Source organism: Salarias fasciatus, chromosome 2 (genome assembly GCF_902148845.1).
Source record: "Salarias fasciatus chromosome 2, fSalaFa1.1, whole genome shotgun sequence".
NCBI classification, from domain to species: domain Eukaryota; kingdom Metazoa; phylum Chordata; class Actinopteri; order Blenniiformes; family Blenniidae; genus Salarias; species Salarias fasciatus.
In genome coordinates, this window is record NC_043746.1 from 528,949 (window position 1) to 553,009 (window position 24,061).

Here is a 24,061-nt window from a genome sequence, read left to right on the forward strand (position 1 = left end):
ATCGCCGGCTGGTGTTATGGATTAACTGGTTCCCGTGTTAACGAATGACGGCGGAGGTCTGTGTAAACACAGGCTGATTACAGCAGGTGTTAAAGTAAGACTCACAATAGACTTTAAACATATACACTCACTGTAACTGTCAACAGCCGAAGTTCGCCAGAACGACTAGATGTTTCAGTCATTATTGGTCACAAGTTAACACGGGCACCAGTTAATTCGAAACACGGGCATGCGGCGCAGAGCTCACACCGTGCTGCTCCGCACGGCGGTGCTGCGGTCAGGGGAGCAGCAGCTCCTTCAGCAGCGTATCATGGAGATTTTGGGACATTATCTGAGCAGATATCAGCAGATAAAACCTCTCTGCTCGGCGCTGAGGACTGCTGCTGCAGAGAGGAAGACCTGAAAGTTCCTTGTGAGACTTTGTGCGCATGTCACAGGACGCTGTGTAATCCGCTTCACCCAGGGTCCTTGTAAACGAGGATTCATCATGGATCGCTTTGTATGCTGTACATGAATACACTCGCGTTTAATACGATTGTTTACAATCGGATTGAAAAAACACCATGTAAACTGGGCCAATAATGTGTCGCGTGGGAAAGCTCGGGGAAAATGTTCTGGTACATTTGTGAGCTTTTGTTACTTTTTCCCCACTGTACCGAAAAACGTACCGAACCGTGACCCTTACACCGAGGTACGTACCGTACCGTGGCTTTTGTGTACCGTTACACCCCTAGTGTTGACAGGAAATGGCTGCATTTTCTCTTTCCTGTCCAGACGCAGCTGAAAGAACACGGAGTGGACTGAAGGCGCGCCGATGAGCGGAGTCTGGGAAGTGTTTTCAGCTGAGCTCCAGGTGCATTCAGGGCCTGTTTGCTTTCAAACAGATGGATGTACACACCGCAAAGGGCAGTAAATAAACCCGTCGCTACTGTGAAGAGTCAATGCTGGAACATACTGTTAAAGCACAATGGTTCGGCGCTCTCAGCTCCCAGTGACAAACACCCTGCTGGAATCCGTGTTTAGGGTCTGCTGAGGTTTGTGAGCCAGCGTGCCGTCCCGCCGGGCCTGGCTTATTGTCACTGTCAAGCTCATTCTGGTACCAAAAGGCGGTATACTGAATGCTGAAAATGATCAGCACAGCTGCTTTTCGTGCGTGGGCCGACAAGGAATGTTTTGGTGCTGTGTTACAAAAATAGCCTCAACTATGAGTTTGTGACTCAAATTAATAATTTCAACCAAAAATACAAAATAAACAGTAATAGAGGGAGCCTGGCTCAGCTGAGGCTCATAACAGGACTCACAAAGCAGCAGTGAGCAGATCCTCTGCAGGGGAAGCCATGTGAGCAACTCTTCAACAAGAAGGAGCTCCTCTGGACCTGTGGTCTCTGGATGTTCTCACTCTGCTTGTCTGGGTTCCTCCAGGTTCTCATTTCACTCACACTCCAAAAACATGCTTAGAGATTCTATTTATTGAACCTCCAATCCAGGTCGTCTTGTTGAGAGACTAGTTTTCATTTTGAAGAGCAAAGACCGTAAAACCTCATTTACAAAGCAATGTTTCAAATCAAATCCTCACATATTTGCCATATTTTGAAATCGATGTAGGTTTACATGGAGAAGAGCACAAACAACATGAAGGAACTATTGAATGAATTATGAAGTGTCAGAATAGTAAACACATAATATATGTCTATAGAAAAGAATTAGAAGTAAATCAATATGCAAATGGATCCAACATAGCAGGAGGCTACAGTATTGAAGTGAAGAACGGTCAGAAATAGGTTGGATTATAGAAGCATTCTGCCCTCACAGGGTGGATTTACACTGTGCATTGTTTCAATATCAACATGTAGAGTAAAATAAACCAGCAGCTGTTCTTTATCCAGTGAAATCAAAATGCTGTCTGGTGTGGTGCCGAAGACAGGAGTCTGCTCAAACGGAACTTCTTTATTCGCAGTCATAACACACACACAAAAACAGCGCGCACAGCAGCGCTTTATGTAAGCGCACAGAACCCCGCCCCTAAGTCCAAGTGGTGGATTCTGTCCATGTGATCACCACACAAGCCCCCCCAGAATTCACCCATAAACAAAGTCCTCGCGACGAGGGGGAACAATCGGACGCCCCAGGCGGCTCTGGCCAACTCGGTGTGGGGGTTAGGGGGGTGCGGGAACTGGGGGGAAGGGTGGTGCGGAACTGGCAGCAGCGTCCACTGCGGGGACAGGTGACAAGGGAGGGGGAACTGGGGGACGCACAGTAGGGGGCGGCCCCGACGCGGCGTCTGGGCTAACAATGGAGGACAGTCCAAGTCCAAGTGAGCGGGCTTCAACCTGTCCCCCGAAACCAACTCAGCCCGGCCACCCATGTCAACGACCAGCTGCTTGTCCCTGTCGTAGGGGGGTTGAAGAGGGCCGCAGTGAGCGTTGTGGTGGACGAAAACATACCTGGCGGGACCCAAGTCCGCGGGCAGCCACGACGCCGGGTTGTCATGCAGGCTGGTGGGGACAGGAGTGAAGGCCTCTGCGCTCGCACGGAAGGAGGCGTGCTGCTCGTGGGGCGACCAAGGAGCCGTGGGGCGAGGGAGGAAGTACCCAGGGACTCTCAACGTCTGTCCATAGACCAGCTCGGCCGCCGAAGACTGGAGATCCTCCTTAGGCGTCGTCCTGAGTCCCAACAAGACCCAGGGAAGCTTGTCCACCCAGTTGCCGTCAGTCAGGGCGGCCCGCAGGGAAGCCTTCATGGATCGGTGGAACCTCTCACACAGGCCGTTGGCTTGGGGATGGTAGACGGCAGGGCGGTGAAGCTTAATGCCCAGACTCTCCCTGACGGCAGTCAGAGGAAAGATCGGCGGGGGTGCCAAAACGGGACACCCACGAACTTATGAAGGCGCGGGCGACATCAGCGGTCATTGTGGAAACGAGGGGCATGGCCTCGGGCCACCGCGTGGTCCTGTCCACCATGGTCAGCACATATGAGAAACCGTGCGATCAACATGAATGTGGTCAATACGCCGTTCTGGAACTGGAACTCTCCAGCGGACCCTTCATGTGGCGATGTATTTTAGCGTGTTGACAGTTCACGCAGCTGTCAGCCCAGGCCCTCACGTCGCGTTTGAGGCCCCTCCAGACGAACTTCCCGGACACGAGGCGGACAGAGGCTTTCCTGCCCGGATGTGAGAGATTGTGTGCAGCCTCGAAAACCGCGCATCTCCAGGAGGCCGGTACGAGCGGGCGCGGTTGGCCAGTGGAAACATCGCAAAGCAGCGAACAATCGGCGGACCCGAACCACACGTTCGCCAAATGGAGACCCGAGTCTGCGGTCTCAAAGCGCGCCACTTCCAGATCTGAAGCCTGGTCTGCTGCCATACGGACGTAGTCGAGGGCCAGCTGGACCGTCCCGATCGCGGCTCTGGAGAGACAATCTGCCACCACGTTTGATTTACCCGACACGTGTCGGACGTCTGTGGTGAACTCAGAGGTGTAAGTGAGCTGCCGTTGTTGTCGCGCTGACCACGGTTCGGACACTTTTGTCATGGCGAACTTTAGGGGTTTGTGATCCACGAATGCAGTGAAATCACGGCCCTCCAAGGAAAACCTGAAATGTTGCACCGCCAAATATAGCGCCAGCAATTCACGCTCAAACGCGCTGTACCTGCGCTCCCTGAGCGTGAGCTGATGGCTGAAAAAGGCCAGGGGCTGCCAGGAGCCATTAACCAACTGCTCCATGACGGCCCCGACGGCGTAATCGGACGCGTCTGTGGTGACGGCGACGGGCGCAGCGGGTGACGGGTGTGTCAGGACCACGGCCTGAGCCAACGCGGACTTAGCGGTGGTTCCTTTAAGAGCCTCGTAGAGCGGACGCATGACGTGGGCCGCACGCGGGATGAAACGGTAGTAAAAGGTAACGTGAGGGCGCGGAAAAGCCGCGACAGCCTCCACCTCCGCCTAGACGCGAGTGGAGATGCACCGTCTGCGGTGATACAGTGGCCGAGAAAATCAATTTTAGGCCGGCCGAAAACGCACTTCGTAGGATTAATGATCAACCCGTGCTCACTGAGCCTCTGAAAAAGCGCAAGCAAATGGGAAATGTGCTCTGTATCTGAGGCGCTGGCAGCGAGAATGTCGTCGAGGTACACAAACATGAATGGCATGTCGCGGAGGACCGAGTCCATCAGACGTTGAAACGACTGAGCTGCATTTTTTAACCCAAACGGCATGCGAAGGTACTCGAACAGTCCGAATGGGGTAATGACACAGAGCCCCGCCCCTAAGTCCGAGTGGTGGATTCTGTCCATGTGATCACTATACTGGAATAAAATAATGCAGAGATGAGCAAGACTGTTTTAGGACGATCATATCAACTGCTGTACTCCAGTTTGCATTGATTATCAGCAGAATAACCCAGATTGGTCATACCATTGAGTATTTTATATATATAGTTTGTTTTTTATGTTCATCCTAATTTTCTTCCTGATTTTAAAAATCGTTTTCATTAAACAATGCATGTAATTCATATTTATTTATTTAGACATAAAACAGTCCTCAAGAATTAAAGTATGTTCCCTTGGAAAACTGGAAATCATGTAGGCTACTTGTTGTTTACTTGCTTTCCACTAAAGTCCCAAGGAAGACACCGTAATCTGATGAGGGATGAAAAACAGGTGCTTCCGGTATTCTTGCTTTTATTTTGAAAAGCTTGGTATCAGAGTGGAGGAGTCCTGGGGTCTATTTCACCAAGTAGGTTTTAAGGAAACTCTGTGTTGAATAACCCGGAAATGAGGGAAACTCTGAGATTTCCATTCCACAAAGGGAGAGAACTCAAACCAGAGACAGAGGAGTAACTCCAGCTGTTCCACCAGGAGAGGGAACTGAAACTGTGGGTCAGTCACCGCAGTAACACACTCCGTGACTCTAACCTGGTCGGAAGCAGGTTTTTCTCAGTCAACCCTGAAGTTTCTCTCTGGCTCCGCCCCCTTTCAGCCACACCGCTGTTCCATTTGGGGCGACAGTAGCTCGGTTGGTAGAGCAAGTCGTCTTATAATTGGAAGGTTGGCGGTTCGATCCCCGCTCCCGCAGATGTAAAACTGGCGTTGTGTCCTTGGGCAAGACACTTCACCCACCTTGCCTAGCATGAAAGTTGTGAGAGTGAATGGTTGGTGGTGATCGGAGGGGCCGATGGCGCAGATTGGCAGCCTCGCTTCCGTCAGTCTGCCCCAGGGCAGCTGTGGCTACAGCAGTAGCTTACCACCACCCAGTATGGTGTGAAAGGGTTGATGTGATATTGCAGTGTGAAGCGCTTTGGGCTCTGTCAAGCAGGGTAAAAAGCGCTATACAAGTGTAGTCCATTTCCTCAGTCAGCTGGCGAGTTTTTGTGTAGCTGTCAAAATGTCATGCCCTTTTATCAGCGATCCTGCAGATGAAGGAGCTACATTACTGTAGCGTGAATTGAATATTCGTCGGGAGATTATTTACAGACCGCGCAGAGATGTTTTGGCGTTTCCGGACAGTTATCTTTTTGAACGGTACCGCTTCACGTCTCAATCCATACGCAACATTTCACAATCTTTTCCGTCCATATTTTGCAACATAACCAAACGTAGTCGCGCACTCACATCCCAGCAGATATTGTGTGTTGCGCTGCGGTTCTTCGCAAATGGGAGTTTTTTATATAACACTGGAGATGCAGAGCACTGAGGAGTTTAAATCACCACCATCATTACACCACAGCAAATAAAACACATGGCACACATTTCATTTTGTCTTCATTTCCTACAGAAAATAAACAAATAAATAAACAAATAAATAAATAAATAAATAAATAAAGGGTTTAGTTCATGTTCCAATAGTGAACATAATTCACCTGTGACCATGAACCCACCTGCAGCTTGTGCTCCAGTATCTCAATTTCCAATTTCGTCTTCTTCATCTGGAGGTCCAGATCCTGCTGTTCTTTAAGGGATTTCTCTGTCTTGTTAAGTAAGTGGATTCTGTAAATGTCTTTGACTGGTAACTGGGAATACATAGAGGACATTAAACTATCCAGCTGCACATGAACTGAATGAAATGAGCCTCTGGTGTTTACTGAACATCATCTCACAGTGTTGATCTGTGATGTGGGAGTTGAGGGACCATCCTGCTGCTGACCAGCCAGGATCTGTTAAAAAGGACGACAATGTTGAATATTTCAGTGTCGGCTAAACGTCAAGCTCTATGTTCCACAGGAGTATTCAGAGTTTTAATGGAAGAGAACAATCAGTAACGTACCTCCATATGACTTTCTGGATCCTCTGTGAAGGCAGCAGACACGGTTTCATCCTCCTCATCCTGGATAAATGACATCTTTCAGTGTATTTGCGAATAATTTTCCAAACTAACATTTGGCAAAAATATCCTGAGTATTTCCTGCTGACAGTTTCAGGTTGGTTGTAGCATGAAGGGACTCCAGCAGAGAACCTTCACAATCTATGTGGCCAAAAGAAGAAAGGGACATGAAAGACAAAATAAATATTTGTATCAATAACATTTTAAAAATATTATGCTCAAATAATAGATAATAATATTAGATTAAATAGGATTAATTATTCAACATAACATGATATAGATGTGTGACATGAAACAGCTGCACAGTCCATCAGCCACTTAGTATTTATGCTACTTTACAATGTTAAACATGCTTAAAAAGATGAACCTCAATGAGATTATGCCGAGGTCTTTTGAACAGTGTTTTTATATTTCATCTTTAGCTGCTGCCATTTGCGCTTCTTCCCCACGGAATTACAACAAAATGAAATACTCATGTTTGATTCTTATAAACAGGCCAATGACGATCTTGCTTACCTTTACATGTTTCGGCTGTCAACCTGCAGCCTCCCTCAGAAGTGTCACGTGATGTTGTCTGGTCGGCTGATTTATACAGAAATTGGCGCCAGCTTCCTACTGGGTGCAGTAGGACGACAGCGCCATCTGCAGTCCGACTTCTTCAGTACTGTGTCCCAGGTGTGAGAAAGTTGATAGCCCCCTCTGCCCGGTTCACAGTCTGGGGGGCGTTTCCAGATCTCGATGGCCTCCCTGATCCAGCGGTGGTACTTGTTGCTTTCCGTGCCGATGATCTGGGCATGGTCCCAGTCCATGAGGTGGTTTTGCACCTTGCAGTGTTCGGAAATGGCAGACTTTAGCTGTTCCTGCTCTGCCTGTCGTTTGGAGGAGCGTGTGCATGCTTTAGATGTTTCTTTTTCACATTCAGTGCGATGTTCTTTTGTCCTGACATTGAAGGCTCTGCCAGTCTCCCCGACGTAGGATTTGTTGCACGACAAACAAGGTATTTCGTAAATAATATTGCATTTGTGTTGTGGCTCTATTTTGTCCTTGGGATATACTAGTAACTGCCGTAATAGTCCAAAAAGGTTCATTGGTCTTCCAAGTTATAATCCAAAACAAAGGTTCTTTTCCAAAGACCAGGGAGGTATTTTGTTATTTCCCTGACGGTTTCGGCAGCTGTCAGCTGTTTTCTTCAGAGAGTCACGTGATGTTGTTGTGACGTATCTTGTCAGCTGAAGAAGACAGCTGACAACGACAACGACTTCCACTCTCGCAATATGACACATTTAGCAATAACCAGACCAAATGCAAGGGCCTTTTGTGATGCTCTTGGAAAAGACAGGGTATGCGTAGAATGACCGAGAATCACCAGTAAACCATCAGGCAGCAGTTTTCTGTGGAATACATTGCTGTAAAAATTGAAAACACTATCCCAAAAAATCCTTAGCGCAGGGCAGGCCCAGAAAAGATGACCAAGCGTCCCATTGGCAGACTTGCATCTGTCACAGGTCGGAGATATGGTGGGAAATATGCTATTTAGCTTAGTCTTACAGAAGTGGAGACGATGAATAACTTTAAATTGGATAAGTTGAAGTCTAGCGTTAACTGAGCAATCTTTCACCCTGCCTAAAGCACCAGCCCACAGATCATCCGAAATATCCTCACCGATATCATTAATCCATGCCTCTTTAATATGTGACGATGGGACGCCAGGACGAAAGAGATCAACAAAATGAGAGATTATACGTTTTGAAGTCGGAGATCTAGTCAAAAGAGCAAAAAAGTTATGTTGGCTGGGCTTTGACTCGAGTTGATGAAAAGATTGTTTAACAAAATCTCTAATTTGGAAGTATCGAAATAGATGATTAGATGGGAGATCAAACTTGGCCTGCAATTGTGAAAATGAAGCAAACTGATTATCAATATAGAGATCTGCAATAGTGGATAAGCCCCTGTCCGCCCAGCATGTGAACACTGCGTCCAGTAGGCCAGGCTTGAAATCTGGATTCCAGCATATTGGAGCATAGATAGAAGGACCCTTTAAAAGCAGCACATGCCTGATTTGCTTCAAGATTCTGTATGAATTACGTAGAACAAAACTGTCTTCGAACGATCTGTTAAATAGATTCAGGTTAGAAAACAGGGTGGCTGACAAGGAGGCTCCAGTGAGAGACAGGGCGAAATGGGATTCAATCTCAGGCCACCGGGGGCATCGGAAGCTCCCCTGGCCGGACGACATCTGAGTATGGTTCCAGAAGACCCAAGCTCTGGCGTTACAAGCCCAGTAATAATGCCGGAAATTCGGTAGGCCAAGACCACCGTCAGACGTAGGTTTCTGTAAGTGCAATTTAGAAATACGAGGCGGCTTATCGGACCAGATAAAGGGGAAGATAACGGAGTCTAAGAGCTTAAAAAAAGCAGCTGTAAGAAATATAGGAACATTTTGAAATATATGAAGAAACTTGGGGAGTACAATCATCTTAATAACGTTAACACGACCGATTAAAGAAATGGGAAGGAGTTTCCATGTACTTATCATTGCTTTAATCTTATCAATCATATCAATATAATTTAATTTAAACAAGTGCTTAGGAATTTTAGGAATAGTGATCCCCAGATATTTAAAATGATCAGTGGTAATTTTAAACGGTAGTCAATCAAGAAAATCAGTGTCGAGGTTGTCAGAAAGAGGCATAAGTGTACTTTTGTCCCAATTAATAGTGAACCCAGAAAGACAGCCAAATTTTTCACTGAGATCCAAAAAAGATGGGAGGGACAACCTCACATCAGATAGAGTCAGGATCACATCGTCCGCGTATAAGCCAACAGTGCCTTCAGTTCTGCCACACTTTATTCCAGCAATTAAGGGACTGGCCCTGATGGAAATAGCCAGAGGCTCGAGAGCCAAGGCGAAAAGTGTGGGAGAAAGGCAGCATCCCTGTCGGGTACCGCGTTGCAACAGAAAGGGGACAGAGCAATCATGATTCGTCATTACCGAAGATTTAGGGGAAGCATAGAGCATTTTTATCAATGACATAAATTTAGGACCAAAGCCGAATTTGATGAGAGTAGCAAACATATATCTCCACTCGATCTGGTCAAACGCCTGTTGTGCATCCAGAGAGATAACAGCAGAGTTAGGTGGGTTGGCTGTAGGGATGATCAGAAATAAAATTTGAATATTTTTGGTCACAATAGTAAAGGAACTATTTACAGAAAAAGTATTTTTTATTGAGTCAGAACATGAATATTTTAATTGTATGAATGCCTCCCCCCACGATCCCACCGGAATCTCCCCGGCGTCCAGGGAAACCTCTCATACCCCCTGCTGAGCTTCCTGGTCATGTCCGCGGCTGCAGCGCCAGGACATGACCGGGACGTGGACCAGGACGTGGACCTCGGTCCAGTAATCATCTCTCTCCCACAGATCACAGCCTCCCAGTGGAGCACAAGCCCAAATTATTATGAAAAAGAAGAGAAATAAGGGGAAAAAAAAACGCGAGGGAAAACGAAACTTAACCCCCCCCCCGCCCCGAAAAAAAAACCCCGAGCGTGCACAATCACCCAACGTTTCAACCTTGTAAGGTTTTCCTCAGGCACAATGCAGCTACAAAGAAATAAAATACCGCATTTTTAATTTATCAGCTCCGACTGGCTTCTCTCACCAGGATCCTGTCGTCTCGGTGGAGCAGGAGCAGAATGAAGGACCAATGAGGATCTCCCATCAGCACGAGGACGAATAATGACGGACAATGCTCGGGCTGAACTCAGATTCGGAAAAAATGCATTATCCGTAACCAGTACTCGTTTAAAAGGAGTATTCGGCTCATCCCTAGTTGGCTGTATACAGAACATTTAATAAACGCCGGGTATTACAGAAAGAAAATCTATTAGGGATAAAACCCGTCTGATCGGGATGAATCAAAGAACCAATGTGCTTATTAAGTCGATTTGCGAGAACCTGTGCAATAATGTTTTGATCAATATTTAACAAGGACGATATGATGAAACATCAGTACTTTCTCGATCCTTCTTCAAAATAAGACAAATATGAGCATCATAAAGAGTATTTGGAAAGACACCAGATTCCACTGAATGAGTTAACATACGATGTAAAAGGGGGGCAACAACATCAATATGGGCTTTATAGAATTCAATAGCAAATCCATCAGGGCCGCAGGCCTTACAGTTGGGAAAACAGTGGATGGCAAGTTTAATTTCCTGTAAGGTGATATCAGAATCCAAATCATGCATTTCTACTTCACTGAGAGATGGAATGTCCAAAGAATTAAGAAAATCTTCAATAGCAGCTTCAGTGGCGGTACATTTGGAGGTATACAACTGTTTATAAAATTCAAGAAATCTGTCATTTATTTGCTTAGGATCTGTTGTTAGCGTCCCAGTTGAAGTGGCGATTTTGCGGATCGCTCTGTCCGATTGAACGCCTTTCAGTTGCCTAACGAGTAACCTATTCGGTTTGTCGCCCAACTCAAAGTGTTTCTGCTTAAGCTTGCGAATACAATTCTCAACCTGCTCACGAAGGATAGAATTGTACTCCAATTTAATTGACAGTATCTCATTAAGAGTATCCCCAGAGTTATCTGCTCGATAGGATTCCTCTAACCCCGACAATCTAGCTTCTATTTCGGCCAGGCGAGTCGTCCTAGCCCTTTTAGCCGACGCCTGAAATGAAAAAACATGGCCCCTAATTACGACCTTAAAGGACTCCCATAAAACCGAATCTGAGACAGAACCGTTATCGTTAAACAGTAGAAAATCTTCCATTTTCGATGTTATAAACTGCCGAAAGGAATTATCCGAGTTTAGAGAGGGGTTGAATTTCCAGTAGTAACGTGGAGAGTTAAAATTAAAATTAATGCTCATTGTAAGAGGGGCATGATCAGATATCAAAATACTATGGTATGCCGAGCTAGTTACGTTAGAGATCAATCTGGAATCAATCAGAAAATAATCAATCCTGGTAAAGGTACCGTGCACAGGGGAGAAAAAGGAGCACTGTTTATCGATAGGGTGCTGAAGTCTCCAGATGTCAGCCAGGTTGAGTGAATTGGCAAGATTGTTCAGGACTGGAACAGATTTAAAGAGTGGGGCGGTCTTAAGGGAGGACCTATCTAGCCGAGGATCAAGCCAGCAGTTGAAGTCCCCGCCGATGACAATGTTGTAATTGTTGCAGTCCGCCAGCAGATCAAAAACTTTGCAAAAAAAATGTGGACAGTCAAAGTTAGGGGCATACACATTAAGTAGAGCAAGAGGTGTTGAGTCAATAGATCCAGTAACCAGTAAATACCTCCCGCCTGGGTCCATGACCACTGAGTTAAACACAAATGGAACAGATTTGCGGATAAGGATAGCAACCCCCCCAGCCTTCGAAGAAAATGTAGACTGATAAACCTGAGAAACCCATAAAGATCTTAACCGCCTCTGTTCACTGGGCTGGATGTGGGTCTCCTGCAGGAACACAACATCAGAGGACAAAGATTTTAAATGAGAAAAAACTTTTCCCCTTTTCAGAGCCGTCCCTAGACCTACAGTTCCAAGTAACAAACGTAATGTGGCTCATCCCGGCTTATGGCAGAACAGAATTATGTATTTATGCATTTCACATACAAAGCGTAAAGACTGGCAAAGCACTAGTGATGGACTGGCAACAGACACACAAGAAAAATAAAACAACCCCACCCCCCCCCAAAAAAAACGCTGCAAAAAAACAATGCAGCAAAACCTAAACACTAGCATGGAGGCTGCTGGGTAACAAAGCCCGCGAAACAGGGAATACAGAGATAACTAATCCAGGAGCCCCACCTGCACCTCCAAAGTGCACAAATTTCATAATTACAGAAAAAAAAGCAACAGATAACTGCATCAATTTGTTTAAACACGCAAGCACGAGTCTGAGATAGAAAAAGAAGTGGCATATAGAGCCAGGGAGCAAAGGGAAGGTGGCCTGGAGTAACCATAGAGAAGGCAACAAAATGATTGAGTTCAGATCCAAGTTAACTAAACAAAGAGAGCCACCTGCGGGCGCGTCCCACTTCAACGCCCCAAAAAAGGGTAGAAATATCATATTTCAAACAAGTTCACTTCAAATGCAGGTGGTTGCAGTCAATGTAAATGTAAGTCATTACAGACGCGCTTCTATATTGTGGATAACTGATATCACGTTCAGGAGTCATCCTGTGGCAGTGGAGCAGCATACCGTTCAGCTTCAGCAGGAGAAACGAAAGTGCTCGTTTTGTTGTTGTATGTCACTTGGAGCTTAGCTGGGAACCGCAAAGAACACTTGGCACCAGCGTCGATCAGTCGTTTCCTCACGATGTTAAAGGACTGCCGCTGGGCCACAACCTCGGCGGTGTAGTCAGGAAATATGCAGATTCTCTTCCCCTGGTAGTTGAGTGGTGCCTTTTGCCTGCAGAGTCGAAAGATGTTGGCGTGGACGCTGCCGTGATGGACCTGGCGATGATGACCCGCGGCCGCTCATTAGCGAGTGGTTTGGCTCTCAGGCTGCGGTGAGCTCGATCTATCTTGACGGGTTTTGAAAAGTTGTCTTCTCCAAGCAGCTCCGGGATCAGACGTGAGACAAACTCGCTGGGGCCGGAGCCCTCCAGCCCCTCTTTAATGCCGTCGATGCGAATATTAAGCCTGCGAGAGCGGCCCTCCAAGTCGCTCACTTTAGCTTTGAGATAGCCGTTAGCATCCCGCAGTTCCTTGCAGGTAGCCTCCAGTATAGTGATGCGATTGTCGGCTGACGACAGGGCCTCATCCATATCATCCAGTCGTTGTTCAACATCACGTTGTCCTTTTTGAAGAGCGGAGAGACACGATTCAACAGAATCAAAGCGTTCTTTCATTGACTTCTTTAAGTCTTCCACAAGCATGGTAACTTTAGCCACCTCGAGGCCCTGTTTAGCAATGGCGGCTAGTATAGCTTCGTTATCGGTAGCATCATCGCGTGTCGGGGAAGTCGTCTTGGAAGCTTGGTTTTTCCGTGGCATGGTGTAGAGTTATAGCCAGCAGCGTACCGGGCAGATTGCAGGTTCAAAAGTTACAAAGATCGTGAAGAGATGCAGTGACACGATCATACAATGGCGGTAGAAGCACGGAGCTCCGGCAAGACGCGTCTACTCCATTACAGCACACTCCTTTTTTTTTTTTTTGTTTTGTTTTTTAAGCTTCATTAACTGTTATTCAACAAACTGAACAAGACACTTGAACAGAACAGGCCGTCCAAACACTTCGTTCGTTTCGTAGTTCTGACTTTTTCCCCTGGTCTTCTATTGCTTTGCACGCTATTTCAGTAGCTAAAATATAATCCTCGTAAGGAATTTTGGCGGGTGTGATGGCATAGTTCAGACCCCGGGCTAAAACGCTTTGCTCCGTGGTGGTTAAGGAGCGACTGGAGATGTTGTGCACCCACTTCCTGGATGCTACGTCGTGCGTGTTACGTTCCCTGTCTTGTTTATTTTGGATTAGTGTTTCTAATTTCCTAACTTGGCGATGTTTGGCTTCTGCGAACTGCCATTCGTGTGCGTGCTTCAGATGTGTTTCTATCAGTGTGTATGTGTCCTTGTCCAAATTATATGTCTCTCTGAAATGTGCCGTTTTTTGTGCTAGTGACAGGTTAATTTCTTTCACCTTGTTTGCCGTGCAGCGGATCCTTTCCTGTAGCAATGCACTTTTCGCTCTCCTCACGATTCTGTCCGCGTTCTGCGTTGGTCTGGGGTTCTTTAAGTCCAGGCTTGGTGGTATGATGCCTTCGTCTCGGCACCGCAGGTTAAATTTCAGGTGATTCCGGAAACGCGCTCTCTTCTGTTCCAGCTGCTCCATGCAGCGGAACTCTTTGACACTAGGGGGCGTATCAACTTTCTCACACCTGGGACACTGTGCTGAAGAAGTCGGACTGCAGATGGCGCTGTGATCCTGCTGCACCCAGTAGGAAGATGGCTCCAATTTCTGTATAAATCAGCCGACCAGACACAACAGCATCACGTGACACTTCTGAGGGAGGCTGCAGGTTGACAGCCGAAACATGTAAAGGCAAGCAAGATCGTCATTGGCCTGTTTATAAGAATCAAACATGAATACAAAAAAAGGCCTAATGAACCTTATCGGACTAAAAGGAAATACTTTAACTGGTGACCATTCAAACAGTTTCCCTGTAATAATATTTAATATTCACTAATATTCTGACATAAAGGACTACATTTAAACTTACTCGCTGACACGGGCAGCAACTTTCTGCCACGGCGTCTCCCTCTCCTTCACTGCTGCAGCAGTGTTGCATTTTTAAAAAAAAATATGTTCCAGCTTCCATACGTCGCTCTGTGCTTCTCTGTTGTCATGGTGACTCGTCGAATCGGCGCTCCATTGATGCTGGCTTTTTATAGTTGTCGTGCACGTGCTGAACTCCAGGTGAAACTACTTGAAGTTGAGTAATCCAACTCAAATCAGCTGTTGTGTAACCGAAAACCCAGCGTTTTGCCTTTCTGAGTCGATCAACACAGAGTTCAGGATTTCCATCAGAGTTTTTTCAGCCTGCTTGGTGAAATAGACCCCTGGCAGTGCAGCTCTGCAGCCAGACTGTCGTCTGTCAGGACACTAATAACTGATAATAAATCTGAGGGGTGTTTTTGATATCAGTAGTAAAATATGGCTGCTGCATGCAGTGGTGTGTGATTTGAATTAGGATTTCAGTCTGGCCCTGATGTTTTCAAAATATATTCTATCTAACATATTGACCCAGAATATCAAAAAAGAAGTCAATGGACGTGGCTGGACTGAAAAAACATTTTCCACTGGATCTGATGACCTGTTTTGTTTTGACACACTCATCCAGTCCGTTCAGCGTCATCTGGAGTCGACTGTTTGTGGAAATCTAGGAATATGCGGAGGGTGATACCTGGGGAACCAACCTCTCATGTAGCTGCAGAACATAGTCTGGAGTTATTCCTACTATGAGACAGGGCCTGAGTTTGTTTTGAAGCTTTGCCTTACAGTTAAGATTAGTGAGGACACAGCATGTGAAGCTTTAAATTCATCAATCCCTCAACAGGAATTTACTTCATGAAATAAATTAAAATGCAATCACAACTCTCAGATGAAGTTTTTTGTAACATATACAATTCCTAAAAAAATAAAATAAAGAAAACAAATTAAATAAATGAAAAAGTCTTTTGTTTGTTGTTTTTGAAGCATTGGTCTAAATAAAGTACCTTAAAGCAACATTTGCTTCTAATTTTATCTTTCAAATTAAAGGTGCATTAAGGAGTTTTACAACCTTACAAATACTTATTTTCCACCATAAATATGTTCCACATTTTTAATGATGTGTACAATGTGCCCTGACATATTCATTACCAGAACCTCTAACAGGCTAAACTGTCACTTGAAAGTCACAGTGCCGGTCCGGCTCCAGAGTTTTTTTGGGGAGAATTTGAAAGGAATGACGTAATGCGCGCTCCGGCTGGTTAGGTTTCATTTTGTCCGCCATTACTCCGCCAGATGCTTAGTGAGCAACAACTGAGCAGGATCTTCCAGGAAGTCAGAACAGACTGGCTTCTAGCACTGCAGCTCCACACAGACTCCACCAGGGAGAAGACACTTAAATCTTACTGGAGCGCTGCTAAACGAGCGAAGACGGAGTCCCCCTCTTCCATGCACGTGAGCCACAGGGATGAGTTTTTCACTAAGCTGCATTACGCCCAAGGCCTGCAGGGGGCGCTGTTTCGCATAAAACGTGCAAACTCCTTAATGCACCTTTAAGTACCTTTTAAAACCAAAACACATTTTGAATCAAATACCTTTAGAATTCACACACCTGTTGAATCATGAGGAAATAAAAATAGATCTGTAAATCATGGCCCTTTAAAGGTGCATTAAGGAGTTTTTCAACTTTAAAAAAACATATTTTCCGCCACAAATATGTTGCAAATATTCAATAATGTGTACAATGTGCCCTGACATATTCATTGTAAGTACCGCTAGCAGCGTTAAATTGTCACTTGAACGTCACAGTGCCGGTCCGGCACCAGAATCTTTTTGGGGAGAATTTGAGATGATGTGACGTAATGCGCCTCCCGCTGGCCTGATATCCTTAAGTTCCGTTTTGTCCGCCATTACTCCAGATGCTTAGCAAGCAGCAACTGAGCAGTATTGAGGATGGATCTTCCAGAAAGTAAGAAAAGACTGGCTTCTGGCGCTGCCACAGCTCCAGCACAGACCCACCAGGCAAAAGAAACGTCCATTTTACTCGAGCGCTACTAAACGAGCGAGGAAGGAGTTCCCCTCTTCCGTGCACGTACGGCACAACTTATATACAAATTCACAATACAAAACAGTGTTGTCGACACACCACATGCAACCACGAACAATCCCAAACCCCAATCTAGACAACACCAAAACAGAGCCGACAACCAACACAAAAACTGACAGAACCAGAAGCGATAAATATACATATATATATGTATATGTATGTGTATATATACGTATATGTGTGTGTGTATATATATGTTTGTATATATATATACATGCACATATACATATATATACACATGCATAGAAACCCACAAACTAGACCCTCCAGAAAAACGCGATTATGCGATCGCATGAATTCACACATAAATCACCCTTTTGCCGCTGATTATGCAGGGGCCACATATTTTCCAAAAAGGCACATAATTCCCGCAATAATCTCACATTTACCACGAAAAAAAGAGAAATGGTCTCGCTTGAAGCGCTGTGACGTTCAATGAATGAGTCGTTCGTTTGAGTTCTTTTAAGTGAATGAGAGCCGGATCACAGCTGTCTGAGAGCCGTTCCTTTGTGCAAATAGTCCACGTTTCCTTCACGTGTATCCTGAGTGTCTCCTAAGTGTCTCCTGAGTGTCTCCTGAGTGTCTCCTGAGTGTCTCCTGAGTCCGGCTGTCTCCGCTGCCTTCATGTGAATGATGGAGTTTCAGTTTTCCGCAGCTCGCTCCAGTCACCTGAACGCAGCAGCTGAGTAGCGGAGGAGTGTCCAGAACCCGGAGAGGAGCCGGTGTTTTGGAAGAACTGGTTTCCCTGTTAACTGGCGACTGGGTTTCTTTCACGTCCCTTGTTGCTGATAGACGTTAAAGGGGCTGTTAAATGCAAAATTCACTTTTTGTATGTTTTAACCGTGTTATATAGTTCTGTTCTCACCAAAAACACCCCAAAGCGTTTTTTTCCTTCGTGCCTGCATGTTTGAGCTTTCCTCGTGTTTCAGCTGCTCAGAGAGGCAGCCCCTCCCACCGTGAAAACGCTCCGTTTCCCACGTTCACGTCACACGGTGAAGATGTACCCCCCCCCCCCCCCCCCCCGCAGGCCCTCGGCAATCAGCATTCCTGCTTTTTTATAACTCTGATTACGGAGATAAACTTCAACCATCGTCTGAAAGCAGCAATCAAGCAGGAGCAAGAGTCTGAAGGGTCTGGAGGGTCTGGAGGGTCTGAAGGGTCTGGAGGGTCTGAAGGGTCTGAAGGGTCTGAAGGGTCTGAAGGGTCTGAAGGGTCTGGAGGGTCTGAAGGGTCTGGAGGGTCTGAAGGGTCTGGAGGGTCTGAAGGGTCTGAAGGGTCTGGAGGGTCTGGAGGGTCTGAAGGGTCTGGAGGGTCTGAAGGGTCTGAAGGGTCTGAAGGGTCTGAAGGGTCTGAAGGGTCTGGAGGGTCTGAAGGGTCTGGAGGGTCTGAAGGGTCTGGAGGGTCTGAAGGGTCTGGAGGGTCTGAAGGGTCTGAAGGGTCTGGAGGGTCTGGAGGGTCTGAAGGGTCTGGAGGGTCTGAAGGGTCTGAAGGGTCTGAAGGGTCTGGAGGGTCTGGAGAGTCTGGAGGGTCTGGAGGGTCTGAAGGGTCTGGAGGGTCTGAAGAGTCTGAAGGGTCTGGAGGGTCTGAAGGGTCTGGAGGGTCTGAAGGGTCTGGAGGGTCTGAAGGGTCTGGAGGGTCTGAAGGGTCTGAAGGGTCTGAAGGGTCTGGAGGGTCTGAAGGGTCTGAAGGGTCTGAAGGGTCTGAAGGGTCTGGAGGGTCTGAAGAGTCTGAAGGGTCTGGAGGGTCTGAAGGGTCTGAAGGGTCTGGAGGGTCTGAAGGGTCTGGAGGGTCTGAAGGGTCTGAAGGGTCTGAAGGGTCTGAAGGGTCTGGAGGGTCTGAAGGGTCTGAAGGGTCCGAAGGGTCTGAAGGGTCCGGAGGGTCTGAAGGGTCTGGAGGGTCTGAAGGGTCTGAAGGGTCTGGAGGGTCTGAAGGGTCTGAAGGGTCTGAAGGGTCTGAAGGGTCTGGAGGGTCTGAAGGGTCTGAAGGGTCTGAAGGGTCTGGAGGGTCTGAAGAGTCTGAAGGGTCTGAAGGGTCTGGAGGGTCTGAAGGGTCTGAAGGGTCTGAAGGGTCTGGAGGGTCTGAAGGGTCTGAAGGGTCCGAAGGGTCTGAAGGGTCTGGAGGGTCTGGAGGGTCTGGAGGGTCTGGAGGGTCTGGAGGGTCTGCGCTTGGTGAGTTTCTAACAGGAAAAAGACGTTTTTGCGTGTCTTTGTGTGTAGAGAAGCTAAAGCTAAAGAGCTAAAGCTAGCTAGCGTATTTGTTTTGAAGCTCTGATTGGTTGAAGTAGCTGTCAGTCAAAGTCCACAGGGGGAGAGGCGGGTTTCAGTGAAACGGAGCGTTTTCTCTTCTGGGTTTCAGAATTAGCCCCAGAAAGTCTTATTTCACACAAAATGACTTTTCCTTAGCGCCAAAAATAAACTATTACCATGTTAATGCCAATAATAGGGTTTGGACGAGCTAAAAAAGCAGGATACAGCCCCTTTAAAAACCAGACAAAAAGCCGTTCAGACCTTTAATGAGCCTGATTTCAACATCTGCTGCTACTAGCAGCAGCAGCAGGAAGTGCTAAAGGGAGTCAGTCACCAGGTAACAAGCAAACCAGTTCATCTGAAACACCGTATTGATGGCTTTCTCACAAGCAATTGCTAAAACCTGTGATAAAGTGTGTGTGTGTGTGTGTGTGTGTGTGTGTGTGTGTGTGTGTGTGTTCCATTGATGAGCATTGGTGAGTAACAATTTACGGTAAGACAAATAACAAACTAATATAAAATGAAAGTGATTTAGTGGTGTGTGTGTGTGTGTGCACGCGCGTGCGTGCATGTGTGAGAGAGAGAGAGTGGGTAACCTACATATCTGCCATCCTTTCACATATTTCACAGCATACTTCACGACTGTCCGCAATTTTACCGTTTAAAATGGCATCAAAACCCCACATATTCATTTGCATAATCAAGCATTTTAGCTCGCATAATCTGGGATTTAAGTACGCATAATCAATAATTTTTGCTCGCGTTTTTCTGGAGGGTCTAACATACATACATATACATACATACACATACACACATATATGCATACACACAAACATATATACATACACATTAGGGCTGTCACGATATCAAATTTTCTCTTCACGATTATCATGGGCAAAAAATGTCACGATAACGATATTATCACGATATCAGCAAAAATGTAACTAATAATGGTTCAAACATTCAGATTCATCTTTAATTTTATTTTTGTTTTCTTTCTTTTCCCAGATGAATTACAGTCAGAATACCTGTCAAATGAGGTGTTCAAACAATATGAGAACAGTAACTGTACAGCTGCAAACCAAAAGTGGAGTTACACTCAACTAATTAAAATCTGATGAACTGATTAACAGAGGATCCACAGCAGAGGCGTCATTTACGTCGGGTTGGTGGGTTATGAAAACCCTCAGACCCTGTTGGGGTGAAATCCTGTCCCACCACCACACTGCACACTTTTGTTTGTTTGTTTAAATCGGAGGTGGAATGAGCAGCAGCTGCTTCTCTCCAGCCAGAGGCGCCGCTACTGGCTAGGGCCCCGAGCTGAAGGGGGCCCCGAGGGACGGCTGACATCAGTCAATTTCAATGACAAATTTAGGGCGCTACGCTAGACGCTGCAACGACCAGGTGTCGAAAATCCCCCGCATGGGGCCCTTTCCGAGTACTCACCGGTTAGTTGCTAGGAGGGGGCCGGCGGAGAAGACGGCGGATATCAGCGACACAACTTGAAACCCCCCGGACACATTACAATGACACGTCTGGAACCTACCTAATGGGGCCCCACTACTACCCGGCTTGCATCAGCGTGCAGTCAGTGTTGCTAAACACACTTTTTTCGGGTGAGGATAGAGCGTCTCGCTGTCGCTGTCGGCCACCGCCGACATGTTTAGTTCACTCGTGACGCTCGCTAACTGGGAGCCACGCTAGCTAGGAGCCGAGCCGCTACCGCTGCTCTGCTGTGTTTATACGAGGGTGTACCCAAAAAAAAACGGAATTTGATTATAACTTTTTATTCATGACATTTCAAAATAAAACACCACCGTCGCCTTCAAAATAATCCCCATCTGCATTAATGCAGCGCTCCAGCCGTGTCTCCCACTTCACCAATGCGTCGTCAGACCCGTGCGTAATTGTGTCATTCTGGGCCGGCTGTGATTTGTCTGTCCCCTCCTCCACATCTGCAAACCGCTGTCCCTTCAGCTGCTTCTTCAACCTGGGGAACAAGAAAAAGTCCCTGGAGGCTTCATCTGGAGAATCAGGCGGATGGGAGAGGAGATTCATCTCATTCTTCTCCAGAAACTGCGTGAGGCGCAGCGCCGTGTCCGCTGGCGCTCTGTGGTGGTGGATCAACCGGCTCCACTCCGCCACGACGCTCTGCTTCCTCCTCACATCCTCACGGAGCGTCTGAGGACTTCCTGTAGTAGTCCTGGTTTACAGTCTGACCTGGAGGGACGGACTCGCTGTGGACGAGACCCTGGACAGCCGAGAAGCAGCTCAGCATTGTTTTCACGCTGAGCGGACCTGACGCGCCGACATCTGGCCCTTCTCAAACCCCCGGACCACTCATGGACCTGAGTCTTCCCCAGAGCAGCATCCTTGTAGGCTTGCTGCAACAAGCTGAGTGTTTCTGCTGCTGTTTTTCCAGCAAGAAGCAGAATTTAATGTTTACGCTGCTCTGGCTTCACAGTCAATGTCGCCATTTTGGAAAAAAATCGCAGACCGCCGCTACACTCTGTTACTATAAATAGCGCCTGACAGGCGTCAGTGTCACTCTGGGAGCTCAGATTTCTCACAGATGTGCACGAGGCTTACCTGCAGCACATCTGACGGCCAGAAGTTGGAACTCATTATTATTATTGTTTTCTGACCAAATTCCATTTTTTGTTGGGTACCCCCTCGTATGTGAGGGGAGGGGGAGGGGGAGGGGGGCTGCAGGAGGGAAACGAACCAGGACGGAAGAACAGGAGCGGATTTTGAAAATACACTTCAGCACGTTTCAAGTGGCACGAGATCCTCTATACGTTATTATCATGTGCGCATTTTGAACACGATATTGAAATTTCATTTTTTAATACCACGATTATCGTCAATACTGGTATACCGTGACAGCCCTAATACACATACACACACACAAATACACACATTTTTTTTTTTTCCCTGACAAACCATAGTAGTGAACAGACCAGGCTACAACAACAAAAGGAGGTGTAGGGAAGGAAGGAAATGCAAGGACACCACAAACCTTTTTTTTTTTTTGTGAGAATATAGCTAGTAGTAACTAGTAGTAACTAGTAGTAACTAGTAGTAACTAGTAGTAACTAGTAGTAAACTCGGGGCGTGCATCAAGAGAGGTCTGCTACAGATCACCATTATTCTAACCACCACAAGAAGACAAGGTAACCCAGTATGTGAAGAGTGATTAAAGATCAGTGTGATCATGCAAATATGATGGTGACAGTGATGGTGATAGTGATCATGCATATATGACCTCTGACCCCTGAGAAGGCCAGAAGCAGGCTAGAGAGGCCCTCAGAGCCCAGACAGCCGGCGGTCATCCCAGAGCCCGGATCCAAGCCGCCCCCCCAGGCAGACGCCCCCGCTCCGGTTCAGAAACGGGGCAGAGGAAAGCCCCGGCCGGGGACCCCGGCAGCCCCGGGGCCCGGGCCCCGCGGAGCCACGACCGGCAGGAGCCGGTCCCAAGAGCCCAGGAGCCGACCCCCCACACAGGCGGAGGGCCATGACCCCCCCGGGAGAACCAGCCCACACGGTGGGCTACCCACCCCAGGCCAGTACCCCCCCCAGCGCTCCGGCCACGCCCCCCGAGATCCAGGGCATCACACACCCCGGCCCCCCCCCCCCCCCCCCCCCCCCCACCCCCTGTCCTCTCCCGCCTCACTCCCCCCCCCCGCCCCAACCCAACACTCACTCACACTCACCTCACACACACACACACACACACACACACACACACACACACACACACACACAGTCCACCCTACCCCAAACACACTCACATTCCCACGTCATCCAACCGTCATGTCCTGTGGGAGACCCCCCCCGGAAGGCGAGGGAACACCGGACCCCACATCCAGGCCCCCCCCACCACCCACAACCGCCGCCCCCACCCCCCCACCCCACCGCCGCAGACAGGTCTGCACCCCCCAGAGCCAGCAGCCTCTCTCTCTCTCTCTCTCTCTCTCTCTCTCTCTCTCTCCTCTCTCTCTCTCTCTCTCTCTCTCTCTCTCTCTCTCTCTCTCTCTCGGTTCACAGGGTCCGTCTCCTTTAAACAGATTCACTTAGTTGAGCCAAACAGCACATTTCTGGTTGAATTAACGTCCACCGGTTAAACCCAGTAGGGCAACACTGAACAGCTGGTATCAGTGTAACACACTGCATTTCATTCACACTCTAACAGATCAGAAGTGAAACACACACTCTTATTTACCTCCTGAAGAATTCATGTTAGTTTTAAAGCGTCAGGGCCACGGCTGGCCGGCCTTCAGGTTCGCCTGATGCTCTTATCCACAGCTGGGAGCTTGACCTCTCTCAGGTCAGCCCAGACCCCGCCCCTTGGCTCAGGGGGAAGCTTGGATTGGTCGTTCTCTATGATATTCTACAGTTCGGTTGCTCAGTCAACACATGCAGCTTCAAATCAACTAGACTGACACATGAACAGGTGCTGAACTCTATGAATTTTAAACAGCTACACCTGGAAGCTGTTGTATTTACTCCAGAAGCCAGGTATTAAATATAAAAAAAATAATAATAATAATAAAAAAAAACAAGAAGAGTTGATGGAAAGTGTTTGTTCATTTGTTTGTTCCAGATTTGTCTGCGGATTATTCCTCACTCGTCGTGTTCCTTAGTTCTTCTGCTTTAGTTCAGCTCTGCTTTCTGCAAGAGTTTATTGCAAACTGCTCATCTTTGTATATTTCTTTTATTGTGTTATATTTGTGAAAGCCTTGCTGTTGATGTTAGGAAAACAGGAAAATAATAAAAGAATAAATATGTTAAACTACTCTCCATCTGGCTTTCATGCTGCGTTCCCTCTTCCCACATCGAGCCAGGGTCGCAGCAGAAATACAAATCAAACGAACTCCCAGTTGGAAGGTTGTTTGTAGGTGACAAGACAGAAGAACATTCTCTAGACCTTCTCACAAGAGGCAATTTAATTTGTTCTTGTGCCTGTGCCTTACAAGGAAAATCACAAATTCGACATTGCCTGAAGCTTCTTAATCATGAAGTTCAGTTGAAATCCAGCAGCAAGCGATAAGGAGGTTTTTGTGAAACAGCGGGTTTCCCCTGAGAGCTCCAGCAATCTGGAGTGCAGTTTAACAGACTCCCACTACTGTAACTCAGTCAGTGATAACTCAGCCACTGCCTGGACTTAT

The 24,061-nt window shown here is 47.1% G+C and overlaps 1 pseudogene; it reads right to left on the reverse strand.

Annotated features, from left to right (window-relative positions):
* Window positions 1–2,156: 2,156 nt before the first annotated feature.
* LOC115404234 (uncharacterized) lies at window positions 2,157–3,863 on the reverse strand (annotated as a pseudogene).
* Window positions 3,864–24,061: the final 20,198 nt, after the last annotated feature.